The sequence below is a fragment of the Corvus kubaryi genome, unplaced genomic scaffold, assembly GCF_017639235.1.
Source record: "Corvus kubaryi isolate FWS band 111438036 unplaced genomic scaffold, C.kubaryi_AGA036_p1.0 74, whole genome shotgun sequence".
In the NCBI taxonomy this organism is placed as follows: Eukaryota; Metazoa; Chordata; class Aves; order Passeriformes; family Corvidae; genus Corvus; species Corvus kubaryi.
Window position 1 is genome coordinate 7,001,659 of NW_024582061.1, and position 16,819 is coordinate 7,018,477.

Genomic DNA, 16,819 nt, shown 5'->3' on the forward strand with positions numbered 1-16,819 from the left:
GCCGGTTGTTCAGCGGGGGAGGTGCGCCCTGTGACACGCCGTAGGAAGGATGTGTGCTTGGAAGATGTGCAGAAATCATTAGGAGGGTGTGTGCAGCCCAGAGGGGGGGACCCAGCCACAGGAGGAAGGAGCCAGGGAGGAGAGAGCAAGGGAGGATGAGGGTGGAAGGAGCAAGGGTGGAGGGACAGAGGCTAAGGTAGGAACTGGGACTACAGAAGTCACTGCTGGATATAAAACACCTGAAGATAAACTCAAAGACCTCCTTTGGGGTGAGAATTGCTTTTCAATGTTGATTTGGTCACCTTAGAAGAACTAGATTTCAGGCCCAAATGGGCTGAACAGAATCTGTGGTGACACTAAAATCTGTCAAAGTCATCTTTCCGTTCCCTCTAAACTTTGCAGGGCTGGGATCAATTTGGCTCCAGAGTATTTAATGCCATAACTTCTCAAAATGGTCTCATAGGAGTTGTTCCATTGCAGGGGGTGCCTTAGGTCTGGCCCAGACAGTGTCCTAAAGAGTTTCCTGGTCTGAGCTGGGAGCAGGTGGATGAATCATCCTTATACCAAATCTGGATTTCTCTTAGTGTCAACAAAACAGCAGCTGCTCTTTTAGGACACTCCTGGCCATACAGGGACAGCACAAAGAGGTGAGCCCTGGCAGCCAGAGCTGGATTTGGCCCACAATGTTAAAGGGAGACTAAATCACAGAAGAGAGACTGTGTAGCAAAAACACACAAGAGGGTGTGAGTGAAAGGCCAGAAATGAACCTTCCTGTTTGCTCTGTGTGCTCCACACCTTCTTTGCTCCCCAGCTTAGCTGTGCCAGTGTCTCAGCTCCAGGTCTCCCTGGAACCACTAACTCAAATCCTGGCAGGATTGACTCAGCCCCTCTGTAATTTTGAGGCTGAAGGAAACTGTGAAACGCAAGATTCTGTGGCGAGGTGTTTGCCCCAGAACGCGTGGCCAAAATTGTCCTGATGCTTTTCGTACGTGGCTTGCTGAGCTGACTGGTCTCCTCTCATTGGGTCTTCATTCCTTCCAATGTATTAATTACCTTAATTACTGCCTCAGTATTGCTGAATTAGTCACGTGTTTTGAGGGAGGGAGTGTAGTGTATATTTACTATCCACATCTTCAGTGAGTGCTGGCTGATGTAGTGCTGTTGCCATTCCAGGAGTTACAATGATCCGCACAAGCTGAAGATCTGCTCATTAAACCCAGCCATTAAAATTCACAGTAGTCCCTTGATTTCAGCTTTTTATGGGTTATTAGTTGAGATGGATTATTTACTCTTGGATATGAAAAAAGCCTGTGGGCAATTTTTAAAAGGATCAATCTGAAATGTCTGTTATTATCTGTCAGGCTGGAAGCATGTTGGATGGGATTTTTGTTTCTTTTCTTTAAGGGAAAATAAAACAAACATGGGTGTCAAAATGTGACCCAACCCATGCTTTCTAAAACTCTCCCTTTAACTTTGTAGACTTGAAAACAACCTTTTATGTTTTACTTTTTTTTTTTAATAAAATACTGCTAAAAATATTCTCCTGACCTGCAAGTTTTGACTGCCAACATTCAAGGCTTCAAATATGCTTTTATAGCCAAGTTACAAATCTATGAAAAATAGATTTATCACCTAAGTAGAAATTAACTTGAACTAAGCCAAGATCCACATGATTCCTTTATGTTTAAGGATGAAATGTCTGTTGTTCCTTTTCCCTCCCAACTCTTGTAAAGGCTTGATACAGAGACTAATGCTTTTTAAAAATGTCATAACTCAGATTCTTAAAAGATAAAGCTCTCAACATAAACCAACTCAAAGGACCTTATCATTCAGTTCTTTCTCTAATGATTTTCCATGCTCTAAATGAAATAATGAGAAGTAACTTAAGATGTTGCCAAATACAGTGATGAGTAAGTGGACTCCTGAGCAATCACAGCAGCAGCATTTAACTTGTTGCTCAGGAGTCCCTAGAATTGTGTTTCTGCAAATACAATTCCAGCCCTGTGGGACAGAGATTTCACTCTTTAGGTCTGTGGATGGGAATTGATCTGCATCACTCTTTTGACATTCTCCTTGGAGGGGGTGTCCTGGGAATCTCACAGCCTGAATCCCCTTGGATTGCAGTGGTTTCCCAGCACACAAAGCTCTCCTCAGAGTGTCCCAGCCTAACTCATGTTCAGTTCTGAATTCAGAAGCAGCTTTGTGGCTCACATGGCTCTGGGGGAAGCCCTGCACCCCTCAAAGCTCCCCAGGGCCTGCAGTAGCCAGGGCTGTCAGCTCTGCTGTCAAAACCCTCCGAGTTCAAAGTGGCTCCGCCAGCAGCAAGCTCAGAGCTTTGAGCTGAGCTCCTGCCTTCCTCACAGCAAACATGAGGATGAGGAAGGTGAAGGTAATTGATAGGGTCACCCCTATTAGACCCCAAGTGTAACTAGGAATGCCTGGGAAGGACTACATCCCTGGTGAATCCAACTCTCTCAGAGCCCCAGACATCCCAGCTCCCACCCATCTCATCTCAGACCTCTCCTGCATCTCCCAGCCACCACCAGTACTTCGTTTTGGTTGCCTGCCACAAGGAGGTTTGTCCCTGGTCTACCCCTCCAGAGCCTTTCAGCCCTCCAGCTCCCACTCTACCCCTCCCTTCTGCCAGGACTGTCTTTCCTCCAAATCCCTTTTTCCCCCAGCACACTCCACTCCTTCCTAAGCCCAAACCCCTTCCTCTGACCATGCTGCAGAAGCTCCAGGCTCTCACTAACCATGCCCTGCCTCTGTCCTGGCTCCTCCAGCCCTGCCTGATGAAATGCTGTTGCCTCACACCTTGGCTCTCCTTGCCTGCTACCTGCTCCTGTCACCCCACTGCTTCCAGGCTCAGCCTGAAGTGCCAAAAACACGGACGTGCTCCCGTGGGAGCTGTGGAAGACTTGGCTTGGCTTCTGCTCCCTACAGTGTGCTCAGATGGGACTCTGGGAGAAGAAAAGGGCACATCAGAGGAAAAACTGGATCTGTGGTCTCTTCAAGAGCCATCTTTGTTGGTTTGAAGCAGCTTTCTTGAGTCGTAAGACCTGTAAGTTTTTGTCTTTTCTTTTTCCCCATCACAATGGCTGAAGTTTAAAGCTGTTTATATTTAAAGTATTTCTATAGCAACATCTCATCAGCATGATCTTTTCTTAAAAAGATCTCTGTTTTATCTGTGGTGTTTCAGTAAAATCTGTAAAATATCACTCACTGAAGGCATTTCAGAATGCTTGTGAAAAAGGGAAATCAGGGAAGTTCTCATTTTATATAGCTGGGTAGAGTTACTTGCAGTTGGTAGCATAAAAGAGATAATAGAAACAATTTTTTATGTCTAACTACCCAAGATTTCAGTAGGCAATTCCAGAGGGTAATTAAGGTGGGAATAACCGTCTCTACACTGGAAGAATACAAGCTCTTACAAGGTATTTGAAGCTACTTTTCCATGTAGATATGTCCGTGTGCCTTTAGCATAGACTCATTTGGAACTGGATCAAATCAAACCACAAAAAAAGGCAGAATGAGAGTGTCCACGTGGGCAGTTCAACCACAATAACTCTACTGACACCCTGGCAAGTGTCACAACAGCTTCCCCAAAGAGCGGAATTCCCCAAAATGCGGAATTCCTGTGAGCTGCAGCTGGGCAGGGACACTTGGAGGGCTCCCCTGATGGAGAGGTGGCTGCTGTCAGTTGTAGCTGAAAGAGCTCGAGGCGACGGAAGAGGAAATGACTCAGGCTAAGAGAGGAAAATCATCCCATGGCCCTGTTTGTTAAAGGAGGTGGAGGAAAACTCTCTGTAACATCATCAGCCCCATGCAAAATATTTTCAAGGTATCAAGTTGCTGGTATGAATGACATATCAGTAGATCAGAGGACTCTGTGTTTACAATATAGATAGACAACAGCTGATTTTTTTTTTCCCCAGCCTCCCCTCCCTTTTCCTCTTCTCCCACCCACTCTTTTCCTTCTCTGTAAACTTTGGTGGTTCAGATAAACTGAAACATGGATCTTCCCTCGCCTCCCATTAGATGCAAAAGGAAATATCTGCAAGCAAGATGTTATAAACCTAGGACTTAGCCATGTGCATCCTTCCTTTATAGTATTCCTGGGTTCAATCTTCAAGTTATACATTCTCGGTGCCAGTAGGATGTGAAATTTGAAAATGAAAGTATAAACAGTTTGTTATTTATTCATAGCCTGACTTGTAAATGCATGAGGGTGGCATAACTGCTTACATTAGCCCCAGACAATAAGCCACCAGAAGAAATGCCTTTAAATGAACAAAAACAGGTTTATACATAATTTATAGAAATTCCTTCACACAAAGACATTTCAGAGCCATCAGTGTGTGCCACGCACTGAGCAGTTTTCCCCCCTCATTTTGTGGCTGTGTCAGAAGTAGGGCACATTTAGGCAAAGACCTGGTACATTTACATTGTACAAACTTTACAAAACACAGCAATATGGAACCTGCAGCGTGAATTTTTCCTACTGAAACTAAGTAGGAGAGCTGGGTAGGCAGAGTGCATGTATTTGATGAAGTTTGGATAGGGTTTTGAGGCTGAGATTACTCCTGCTAGGCCAGGGAAAGCTAGGAACAGGCTGGGAAATAGGATTTGGGTAAAAGGTACAGTCATTTTTCTGTAGGAGCCAGCCTCCTCCCCAACAGGCCAAAGGGCAATTAGGGAGTAAGTGTTCACAAATAAAAGCTAAATCCAAGCAAAAACCCCTGTGTCTGGAAGTTCTCAGGGACACGAGCACTTCACACTGGGTTCAGTCAATCTTTTTGAGGGAGAGCACCCACCTTCCTTCAGCATCATTTAAAACTTGTCCCCTGTTCATGAGACTTCGTGACACTGGCTACTTTCCTCGAGTTCCTGAGCTACTTGTTTGCCACACAAATGGAATGTTTAATGTATTGAAAATTCTCTGTGCCTTTCACACTGGTTTTTATCATGAGTTTAGCAGCGAAGGAGTATGCTTTGAAAAAGCGTGTTTGAAAAAGACAATAGCATCTCTTAAGGGCTGAGGAGGGAGTCTTGATGTGGCTTCACTAAACGCCACACAAAATATTTCAAAAATTTGTGAGAACTAGTTCTTGAAATGCTGCGAGAGAAAAGATACATTCTTACCCTGCCCCCACATTGCTAAAACTGTGCTTTGCTAGGTTTAACCTTTGTAGCTCATGCCTTCAGTATAGGATTTGAGTACCTCAGCATACACTAAACCCCAGAAAATTCAAATAGTGAAATCCCTTCCCCTCCTCATAGAACAGCTTGTTTGCATGAAAATACACGTTGTTATTCTCATTTCCTAAAATGTAGTCCTCTATTTCTGCTCAGGATAGATCATCCCTCACTCCCTGTTTCTGTCACAGTACAACTGATAGGACACCAACCCATTCCAGGAGGGTGACAGCAATTAAACACAGCAGGCATTGATGTCATTGCCAAGAGAAATGTGGGTTCTTTTTTTGGTACAATCAGGGATGAAATGCACCCTCAGCAAATTGCAGATGACACCAAGCTGAGTGATTTGTTGTCACACCTGAAGGACAGGATGGCATCCAGAGGGACCTGGACAGGCTCAAGCAGTGGCCCATGGGCATTTCATGAGGTTCAACAAGACCAAGCACTGGTGCTGCACCTGAATCAGGGGAACCCCTGGGATCAATCCAGGCTGGGGATGAGCAGAGGGAGCAGCCCTGGCAGAAGGACTCGGGGGTGCTGTGGGTGAGAGCTTGACATGCCCCAACCCAGAACCTCCCTGAGCTGGGCTGAGCCCCCAGCGTGGGCAGCAGGGGAGGGGGGGATTCTGCCCCTCTGCCCTGCTCTGCTGAGACCCCCCTGCAGGGCTGCATCCAGCCCTGGGATCCCAGCACAGGAAGGACAGGGAGCTGCTGGAGCCAGTCCAGAGCAGGGACACCAAGGGGAGCAGAGGGATGGAGCAGCTCTGCTGGGAGGAGAGGCTGAGGGAACTGGGATTGTTCAGCCTGGAGAAGGGAAGGCTTTGGGGTGACCTCACTGTGGCCTTGCAGTGCCTGAAGGGAGCCCACAGGAAAGATGGAGAGAGACTCTTGACAAGGGCCTGGAGTGACAGGACAAGGGGCAATGGCTTCACACTGACAGAGAGCAGGTTTAGATTGAATATGAGGAAGAAATTGTTCCCTGTGAGGGTGGGGAGGCCCTGGCACAGGTTGCCCAGAGAAGCTGTGGCTGCCCCATCCCTGGCAGTGTCCAAAGCCAGGTTGGACAGGGCTTGGAGCAAGCTGGGATAGTGGAAGGTGTCCCTGCCCATGGCAGTGGGGTTGGAACTGGATGGTTTTTAAGGTCCCTCCCAACACAAACCATTCTAAGAGTCTATGATCTCATGCACTGCTGCACTTCTAAAGTGCCACTGCAAGACTTGCATCTCATTTAAATGTGGGCATCTATAAATACAGGCAGGACATACATGTACACATGTGCATATGGACACCTGGGATCTGCAATCAAGGGAAGTCCATGGAAATATCAGCACTGACTTTACTATGCTTCATGTTAATCTTCTGTTAAATTGATTCATTCTCCCTTTTGCCTTTATGGAGCTTCCAGGTTGGAACTCTGTTTGCCTTTTTACAGTGTCTTACACAATAGAGCTTTTGAATAAGATTTTACTATCTGATTAGTGCATATTAATGTCAGTGATATAAGTTTATTACTCACCTAACCAGCCTTTATCTTGTTTCGCCTTGAAACAAAGGAGCTGCAGAGCAGGCTTAAAGAGAGTCAGTCGAGTTAGATTCCTGTAATGCTCTCTAATTGTGCTGTTTGGCCACACAGAACCTCCATTTCTGCCTGTGATGTCAAATGATACTAATTATTTCTCTGCCTTCGCTAAGTATTTTATTAATGAACACTTAAAGGAATAGTTGAGCATAAGCTGCAAAGTTCAGGTGCTGCTACGAGTTTATGTTTTCAAAAAGTAACATTAATTTTAGCCCCAACCAAGATTTCTTTTAAATTTAAAAAAAAAAAAAAAAAAAGATCCCAGAACACTGACTTGAACATCATGAAAAAAAAAAAAGAAATCGCAGGGTGGTTCCTCTCACAAAGGTCTGGGAAACTTTGATTTGAACTTTTCTACAGAGCATCTCCCTGTTAAAAGGAAAGCTTTGATAAAAATGGAGGAGTGATGTAAGATGAAACTGGCCCATAAGGAGCAGAGGCTGGAGAAATATCTGTGAGACATATGCAGACTAAAGAAGAAAATCAAAAAGCAAGCAAGTCAGAAATTGCTCTTTCATTTAGGACTGTATGTGCCAAGGAGGAATTTTCATCTTAAAGAGAACTATCGAGGAAAATAGCAAGGTAAGCTCATTCCCTGCTGCCTTCTGTCAGTCTGACAACGGGCTCTCAAAACCACTTTGAAACTGTAAGATCTTCCAGCTTTAAGATGATACAGCAAGAATCAAATGGAAGGATGGTAGACAAAAGGGAATGTAGGAAAAAAGTCTTGTACAGCATGCGCTGTCAAAAAAGAGTGAGTTAAGTGAGCTAACTGGATAAGGTGAGGTTTGATTTGATTCTGTGATAGAAAATCTGAGAGAAAAAGCATAGAAAGCAGAGAAATTATTTCACGGCCTTGATTATTGCCCATCCCCACCCCCCCAACCCCCAAATCTCTTTGTTCTATTTTTTACAACCACAAGCCCTAAATAAACACCAGCATCCTCACTAATTACGTATGACAAGGTGCTCTGAGAACTGCTTGGAGGTCAAATATATTCCATGGTGTTCTAAAAGCTGTGCTCCACGGTCACTCCCTCCCCATAATTGTAGGGTGAGGACAGGGGTAAGTCTTCAGGGTCTTATTTTTGGTGAATTACACCATTTGTACAATGACATCTTGCAGCCCTCTGTCATCTTCCTTTCCTGAGTCCCAAACAGATTTCTAAGCTTTACCAGCAGTGCTGCTTGATGGGAATTTTAGAGAAATTCCTCAAAAGTCTCTAGGGGACATTCCTTCTCACAGAATCACAGAATAACTGGGGTTGGAAGGGACCTCTGGAGATCACCCAGTCCAGCCTGCTGCCAAGGCAGGGTCATCTGGTGCAGGTGACACAGGAGTGTGTCCAGGCAGGTTTGGAATGGCCCCAGAAAGGGAGACTCCAGGCCCTCCCTGGGCAGCTGTTCCAGGGCTCTGCCACCCTCAGTGTACAGAAGTTCTTCCTCATGTTGAGATGGAACTTCCTGTGTTTAGTTTATGGCCATTGCTCCTTGTCCTGTTGCTGGGCACACCTGAAAAGTGTCTGGCACCATCCTCTTGGCACCCTTTGAGATACTTATATGCATTGACGAGATCCCCTCTCAGTCTTCTCTCTTTGAAGCAGCACATCAGTTTAGCAATCTGTGGTACAGAACTTTCCTCTGCAGGTACTGAGGAAGGAGGAAGACCATCTCCTCTGTTCTTCCACTCAGCTGCAACTCTATCCTCACTTCGCTTAACACACTCTCTGGTGGCTTGTCTTGTCTGGTTTTGAATTATTCATACAGTCAGACTTGAGCATCAGATAAAAGAGCAGCAATTTCCTGGGACAAAATTTTGGAAATATTTCCATATTAAACAGCAATTAGTGAGAATAAATGAGGAATCTATAAACTGATCAATTACTCGATCATATCCTTCTTGCTTTACTTAGGAAGCAGTTCCTTGAGGCTTGGTTCTTTTCTCACTGCCAATTGTGTAATTATTGAGCAACTCTAACTGGAGTCACCCCAGAGTAAAACTGACTTCCGTGAGAGCCGAAGCAAGCAAACTCTCCAAGAAAAGCAAGCAGCAGTCAGGCCTTAGCTAGAAGATTTCTGCCCCTTAGCCAAAAGACAGCAAATTTTGGTGCCTTGTAGGTCAGGTTTCCTCTCTCATAGCAGGATGCAGAGGTGCTGACTTGAGTGTTTCCTTAGGGTAATGTGTCTATTTAAAGAACATACAGACACTTGCTGATTACCACAAGGGTGGTTATAAACAGCACACAGTCAATTCCCGTTTGCAGAAACACCACGGCCTTGTCCCAAGGAACAGATGCTTTGGTGTCCTTTTTCTTTGGGGCGCTCACAAAACCAAGAGGCAGCTGTTTGGACACATCCAGCACCCCTTTCTCACCCCCACCCATGACTGTGAATGGGGGGAACCTTTGCCCAAGGCTCTGACCCTGTGGTGTGGAAAAGCATCTGGATCATTAAGCTTGGCTTTTATAAATCTGGGCTCAGTTTCACAAAGGCTGCTCAGAAAGCTCAGACAGAGGCAAGAGCTTCAAGCCACTGAGTATCCTTAACAATTTTGTGTGTGTGGTTACTGCTTGGGATTTTTAACTTTTCGATGAAGAATTTTATCCTGGGTGTGATGCATCATGTGCAAACCATTAACTCCTCTCACCATAGCTGTACATTTTCAAATACAATGGTGCTCTTTATTAAAGCACTTAAAAATAGCATTCTGGTGCCAAAGGTTATCCAGTGCCTTTCTGCTGCAGAGCATGTCAGCAACTCTTTGACAGTTTGCAGTGCATGGCAGTGATTTATTTGTGGAATTCCTAGAGAGCAGGGGCAAGCTGTGTAGAAGCCTTGATGCATCAAATTCAATGATGTGTGGTAAAAGATGTAATAGCTGATAACACAAAGGTATTGAGGAGGTCACGAAGAACATGCTCTCAGTCTGCACAGCTGGTGAGAGCTGAGACCTAAGGACAAGAGAATGAGAATCATTGCTGCAAAGCTCATGTGGTGTTTTAATGTGGTCAGGGAGGGCCTTGACAGGGTGCTGGGAAGAGGAAGAGGCTGACATGTAACACATGACACATTTATGGACACCTAACAAGGGACAGAGACCCCCACCTGTCTCCACAGCTCCACTCCGGATGGGAGCTGGATCTGATCCCAGCACAGAACCCTGGGCAGACCCTGATACAGGATTCTGGTAATGCCAGCTCCTCAGGGCCTCAAGTCACCACTGCTGTATTGCTTTCTATTGGTATAGGACACGAGCTGCTTCCAATAATTTTAACCTAGCCTCAGATTTACACCAGCTGAAAACCTGGCTCCAAGCAGCCTGTGAGGGAATTTCCTTTACTCTTCTCCCCCATCCCTTTAGAAATAAATTACTGCTGCATGTTTTCCATTTTCCTATAGGTTTTCTATCCAGTGATCCAAACACTCCAAAATAAACATGTACATTTCCTTCCCTGGTATTCTGTGTCAGGATCTATTTAGCTGCCTCTGCAGGAGCAAGCAATCCTAAAAATCCTGACACCAGGATTAAACAGAAGTTTCTTTTCTTTTTGGAACCATCTAAAGGTGTTACAGCTCAGCAATACTTCCCACTGTGTTCACATGCCCCATCCTTGGAAGCGTTCCAGGCCAGGTTGGACAGGGCTCGGAGCAACCTGGTCTGGTGAAAGGTGTCCTTGCCCATGGCAGGGAGTGGAACTGGATGAGCCTTAAAGTCCCTTCCAACCCAAACCATTATGTGATCTTAAGATTCTAGGATGATTCTTGCAGTGCTTCCAGATGCATTTCCTAGTGCTGCACGCTGTTGTGGACTTACTAACCCCCATTAGACACATTTTGCTGACATTTATTCTAATTCAAATTCTGGAGTAAATGCAGCCACTCCCAGAAAGTTCTGCGTGTGTAAGCTGCTGAATGGACAGTGGAGTCTCCTGAAATGAAGCCTAATGAAAACTGAATTACTGCACGGCAAAGCAGGCAGGACCTGCAATCTCGAGTACAGTGAGCTTTTCTTGAAATTCTAGCCCTGGAGTGTGTGAGGAAGCAGGTAACCAAACTGCTGCTGCTGTAGACAGGCATTGCTTCTTCCTGTGTTTGTTTAGTTATTATTGCTTGTATTGTGGTAACAACCAAAAGCATAAACTAAGAACAAAACCAAATTTTTAGGTTGATATAAAATACATATTAACACATGTAATTTATTTAGGCTGGCCCCAGGTGTAGAGTGAGGACAGCAGACCAGGATGGGAAGAGGCAGTAGTGTTGTCCTCTTTTTCTTTGCCCACGGCTCTGGCAGTGTGTGGAAGCTGCTGTGCCAAGGAAGACCTCGGTTATTTGGGATACAGATGATTAATCTGGTTGGCACTGGCCATACCCAGAAGCAACCACTGTCCAATGCCTCCTTGTGCCAGGGCAGCAACAGGAATGAACTGTTCAGCTCACCAGAGGTTCTGTCCTAGTTACACATCCCTGTCTCCCACTGCAGGGATGGCAGGATCCTCTCTGCCTCTGGCCACACATTTGAGTTCCAAAACTTAGTTCCAAATATAACCTTGTGAATCCCAAACCTGGCTGCAAGAGGGTTCATTCGTATCACTCTACTCACACGTCACTCCTTCATGCTGGTGGAGGGTCTGGCTACAGGTGTTGTCCCAGACCATTTACCACTTACTAGAATATGCTACATAACCAAGAGGAATGAGCACAAAATTTGTATATTCAAGCTTAGTTTCAGTTCACAGAATGATCTGCTCAGACACCAGATGTGTTTTAAGCTCCCCATGACTGGGAACGTGGGTGTGTCCTTGCCCCTCTCCCTGTGTAAAATCCCACCACTTCTATTTAGTGGCCTTGCTTATGTGCCCTGCCCACACAGATTCTGCCACTGGTGTGCACGAACACAGAAGTCACAGGGCACAGGGAATCCAGTTTTGCATTATTGGGACAGGCCAAAAATACCATTCCATGGGCCATCTTTTAGCCTTTGGGACAGCAGTGAATGAGAATCATTGACAGGTCATGAAGGTACCACAGCATGAAGGCACCACATCTTCATGGAAGCGGCAGCGGCCCATCTTCCATGGGAAAGGCCACATAAGATGAGCCCAGCATGCTCCTTGCCCTCTGTATTCAGGGCTCCCAGCAGGAATTAACACAGCCCTGTGCTGACCAGCCTTCTGATGGCAAACAGCTGCATCCAGATGATGGCCTTGATGGAGAAACACGGATTTGCCACCTGGAATTTTCTGTGTGGAACTAGTGATTTCAATTTAAACTACTTGCTTGCTCCAAAGCCACCAGGCACTTAGCTCCCTGAACTGCAAGCCTGGGTGCCTTGGCTTTTCAGGCTCCAAGCTCTGAGAGGTCTGTGGATCACTGGGATCAGAAGCTTCCAGCCTTCCCTAAGTCTTCAAGTTGTCCAGCATCTCCGGAGGCTGATTTTCCCAGTCTGCTTCATACTCCCCAAACAGCTGACGCCCAAGCACAGCAGTCAGTGAGAAGGGCTACCCTGGGATTCTGCTTCGAGTTTCCCAGGGGAGCTAGGGAAATGCATCCTGTCCAAGAAAAACATGAGCTGCTACTGCTGCTGGAAAGTTTTTTATTTCTTTGAAAAATATTAGCTCTCCATGCATTGTCCTGAGCTGTAGCAACACGCTCGGCTTAACAGGTCTAGGCAAAATAGGCAAAGGACTGTTGAGGTGGAAAAAAGAATGTCGTTTCCAAAGTGCTGACAAGCATCTTCTTTTTTTTCCCCTGAAGTAAAAATTCAGCAGTAAAAGACTTGGAAAGAAAATATTTCTTTTTTTCCTTCTCTTTATGAACCATTTTAATATTTTTCCATGTGTTTCTGATCATCTCAGGGCGATGTACAGTTTTTCCCAATTCCAGAGAGGTGAAGCTCTTGGTGAGGTAGAAATCAGCTAGATCCCAAAGATTTTAATAATGCCAAGGGATGCATGCTGAGGCCAATGATGCTGAAGGGCAGTCAGTGCTAATGGGTAAGGCCAGGCACAAACAAGTGGCAGCAATGCCATTCACTGAGAGCAGGACTGAGCTCTAGGCCATGCGAAAAGGCAAAATCACACCAGTGTTTTACTTTGGGCTCACCCTCAGCCTGGATCAGCCTCACACACAGATTCCTCTCACCTACAGACAGGGTGCTTTGAGGCAGGATGGACTTAGCTGGAACCCAAGTGTTTGTTCAAGGCCTCTGAGCCCTGCCTGAGAGCACACACTCTGCCAAGGCACCAGTTCTCCTCCACAGCCCTCCTCACTGGAAGAAAGAGCCCCAAAACTCACGAGGAGAGTGTCAGGGAGCAGCTGATCCTGGCGTGACACACAAACCTGGGATGGAGGCATGTTATGCTGCAGCCCCCGGGCTGTTCCACGCTGTCTCAGGCAGGAGAGATCTACTTAAGTCCTTCTTCCTAGTGTTCCTTTTAGGGAGCAGAGGGATGGTAGACTTCCACTATGCCTAATGCCCTCTTTTCCTCCCCACAAGATGGTCCTCACTCCCCTGAGGGACCCACCAGCCCCGCACCCTCAGTTTTGGGTGCTGAGCTGCTGGTGCCAACAACAGAAAGGAGGCATCAAATCTCTTGGTTTGGAGATGCAATTTGGACACCCCAATGATTTTTCCAAACATTTCTAGGCCCTATTGGGATGAAGCCCATTAACTTCAGTGGGCTTTGGATGGTTTCCTACATACACAAAAGTTGAAAAATCATGCTTCAAAAGAAATGCCGAAGCTAAATTGGGAAATTTTAATGATTCTTTTTGTATTTTAATTTGGTGGCTGTATGCTGACAATATAATTAGAGCAATGCTATGTTAATTAATGCCAGATGACATTAGTGGGATGGCAAAAGCATCCAGTTTTGTAAAGAATAGTTCACAGTTGAACTGTTCCTTTCTCCTCACCCCATTTTTAGTAGAGAACTATATTCAAAAAGTCAGAGACATCTGAATTAAACCAAAAGTCAAACCTTTGACAAATACCATGTATCTTAGCATGCTATTTTCAAGCCAAATCTAACGTTATTGCAGAAAAATACATTAGCTGTGTTTCCTTTAGTGCCTACATGTTTAAAAAAAGAAGGAAGGTTTGCAGGACTGCATGCTACTCTTGTGCTTGAAGTGGGTAATGGCAAACCAAGTTGCCACTGAAGCCAAAGAAGCAGGACCTAGACTCGTGCTTCATATACCTGAGGGTTTGAAAAGTAATTTTTGGTTTAGGGTTTGTGGATTTTTTGGGGTCCATCAGACAATTTGAAAAAGATTTGCAATGATGGGGCAAACTACATTCACATTTAGCGTGAGCCCATACATGCTGTGTTCATATTCTGGGTGAGTTCAGCTTTGTTAAACTTCAACCTATACATGTAACATTGCTGGGGCACCCCAGACAGCTACAGGAAATTTGACAGGGCATGAAAGTCACCATCCCATGAGAACTATAGCCTTTATTTTAATATAAACTCACATATTCTGAATTGCACATGTAGAGATATTTATCTGTGGATGCAAATATTTATATATGTAAGTTCACTGTATGCTGTCATATAAATGTCTTGTGGATCCTGTCTTTAGAGTAGAGTTAGTGAGTTAAAAGTCTTGGGGAATATAATTGTATCCTGCTGTGTCAGCAGACGAAAAATTGCAAGCACATTTGTACTGTTCTAAATAGAACTTAAAATGAAAAATCTTCTGTAGGTGATCTCAACGAGAGAGCAGCAGAAGGAAGTTGGCAGGACTTCCTTAAAAGTTTTAGTTTTCCTGGGGGGAGAAGAGGCAGAGGTAAAACCTGAAGGCTGGTAGATCCCAAATGACCTCCGGTTAAACCGAGGGAAGCATCACTGCATGGCCAGGACTGAATCCATACTGGTACATGTCTGGCAATGTGGGTATCACTACCACCCTTGGCCTATCTAAAAAAAAAACCAACCCGTTACTAATATTCCTAATTCTCAGCAGGCAAACCTGAAGTTGCACAAAACTTACCTTTCTGTGGTAACACTACATTGGCTTTGCATCTGCTTTGCATAGAGTTCAGTGCCAGGAAAAGCCACAGGAAAATTAACTCTTGTCCCAGCTTGTCTGATGCTCTCTGTTAACAGGGAAATCTTACTATTTACCCCCAGGCTGGAGCTGAATTTTACGTGTCCTGCTCGCAACTCCTGACAGGTGAGGAATGCTCCTATATTCTCAAAGTGAAAATGTCACTGAATTCATTGTATCATGTTTCGGAATGGGCAAATCTGAGTACCGTAAATGTGGGATTATACTTGGCCTGGTGCTTGATATCATAAGGGAGGCATCTTGTTGGAGTAAGGAGCTGTGACTGGCATTGCCCTCAATGTTCCATATCCATGGAGGATCCAGAAGACAGGGACTGGACTATTTTAATGCCGTTGTGAAGAAACCTTTGAATTGAAAATGTGCTTTAACTTAACAGAAGTATTTAGCTCCAGCATGCTGAAGTGTTCTGGGATTTGAGGGTGTGCATCGTGTTGCACGTGTTCAGAATTCTCTGTGCAAATCACAGTGAAGCAACAATCACTAAAATGAAGTTGGTAACTCATAGAAAAAAACTTGCACAGAATCTAAGAGGTTTTGCATCACTTGTGCTGACTATCACCAGCTTTCATATCAATGCAATGAATGGGCTGGCACTTAACGTTCTTGATCCGCTCATTTATTTGGTCTTGTTTTCAAACCACTCTGCACATGAGCACGAGAAGATATTTCTAAATTACATGCAAAGACAGCAAAAAGCAATTTCATAATAGATATTTATAAACAAAATCTGGGCACAAAAAAAGCAGCTTTGCGTTCTGCTTTTTCCAGAATCCTAACAAATCATTTTCCTTCCACACGACATGCAAAAGGATTGTTTGCACATTTCCTTGAGATCATATGGAGATAGGACAGCCCAAGCTGTCATCATGACCTGAAGTTTTCATGGAGAAGGTTCTGCCAACAACAGCTGCTTTCCGGATACTCTTCTGATCCCAGCTGTGGCTATGTGGGTTCAGGGTTTCCCACATCCCAAGCTTGTGGTTTTACCACCAGGCTACTTGTTCTTTGAAAGCAAGTCTGACTTTTGGGTTTTACATCTGCTCATGTGAGGCAGCTAATTAATAACCCTGATTTGCGAGATGATCTCATGTTGTTCTGTCACATGGATTTTTGTGAGGTTTTTTTCTTAATTGAGGCTGTTGGGAAATAACCTAATAACCTTTAACACAAAAATTACTAGGTTACTGACACCTAAATTTGTGGGAGAGGTGAAATGGGGGTCATACCTGGAAGTGTTCAAGGCCAGGTTGGACGGGGCTCAGAGCAACTTGGGATAGTGGAAGGCGTCCCTGCTCATGGCAGGGGATTGGAACTGGATAATCTTTAAGGGCCCTTCCAATTCAGGCCATGAGTCTGTATTTCAGTTACAGGGAATTGCCTTTTAATAAGAAATCATGGCTTACTATGCATCTGTTAACTTGTTTAAAAACCCAAAACAATGTGTTTATTAACTTTTATTCAGAGCTAATGATCAAACCTTGCATTTTATTTTGAAAGCTGACCAACTTTATTTGGTTTATAAGTGTTGCAGCAGTTCCACAAAGCCTCTGCTGACATTTCCATGATGGATAAAATCGCTCTTTATGTGTAACCAGGCACTGCCTGGCTGGGCAGCCCACACGTTCCCTCAGGATGAGCCTGTCCATTATGGAGGCTCTTGTGCCTCTTCCCCTCAAGGGTCCCCATGGGCAGTGAGGGAAGGGGGAAACGGTGAGGAAATGCTGGAATTGTACACATTTCCCTTCACCACCCTCGAGCGTGCACTTCCAGGACGGACTCTTCCCAAATGTCTCCTCCGAGCCTCTCCCCGGTCCCAAACCCACATCCTCTGGCCCCGTGGAATCCCAGGATGGGTCAGGCTGGACGGGACCTCAGTGGGGCAGCTGGTGCCACCTCCCTGCTCCAGCAGGGCCATCCCAGAGCACAGGGCACAGGATTGTGTCCAGACAGTTCTGGAATATCCCCA

The 16,819-nt window shown here is 45.2% G+C and overlaps 1 long non-coding RNA gene across 1 annotated transcript; it reads right to left on the minus strand.

Annotated features, from left to right (window-relative positions):
* Positions 1 to 6,718: 6,718 nt before the first annotated feature.
* LOC121675266 lies at positions 6,719 to 16,208 on the minus strand. The gene is made up of 3 exons (XR_006020019.1): positions 16,122 to 16,208; positions 6,830 to 6,834; positions 6,719 to 6,729 (listed from the first exon to the last, which is right to left on the minus strand). It is a non-coding gene; the product is annotated as an uncharacterized LOC121675266 (long non-coding RNA).
* Positions 16,209 to 16,819: the final 611 nt, after the last annotated feature.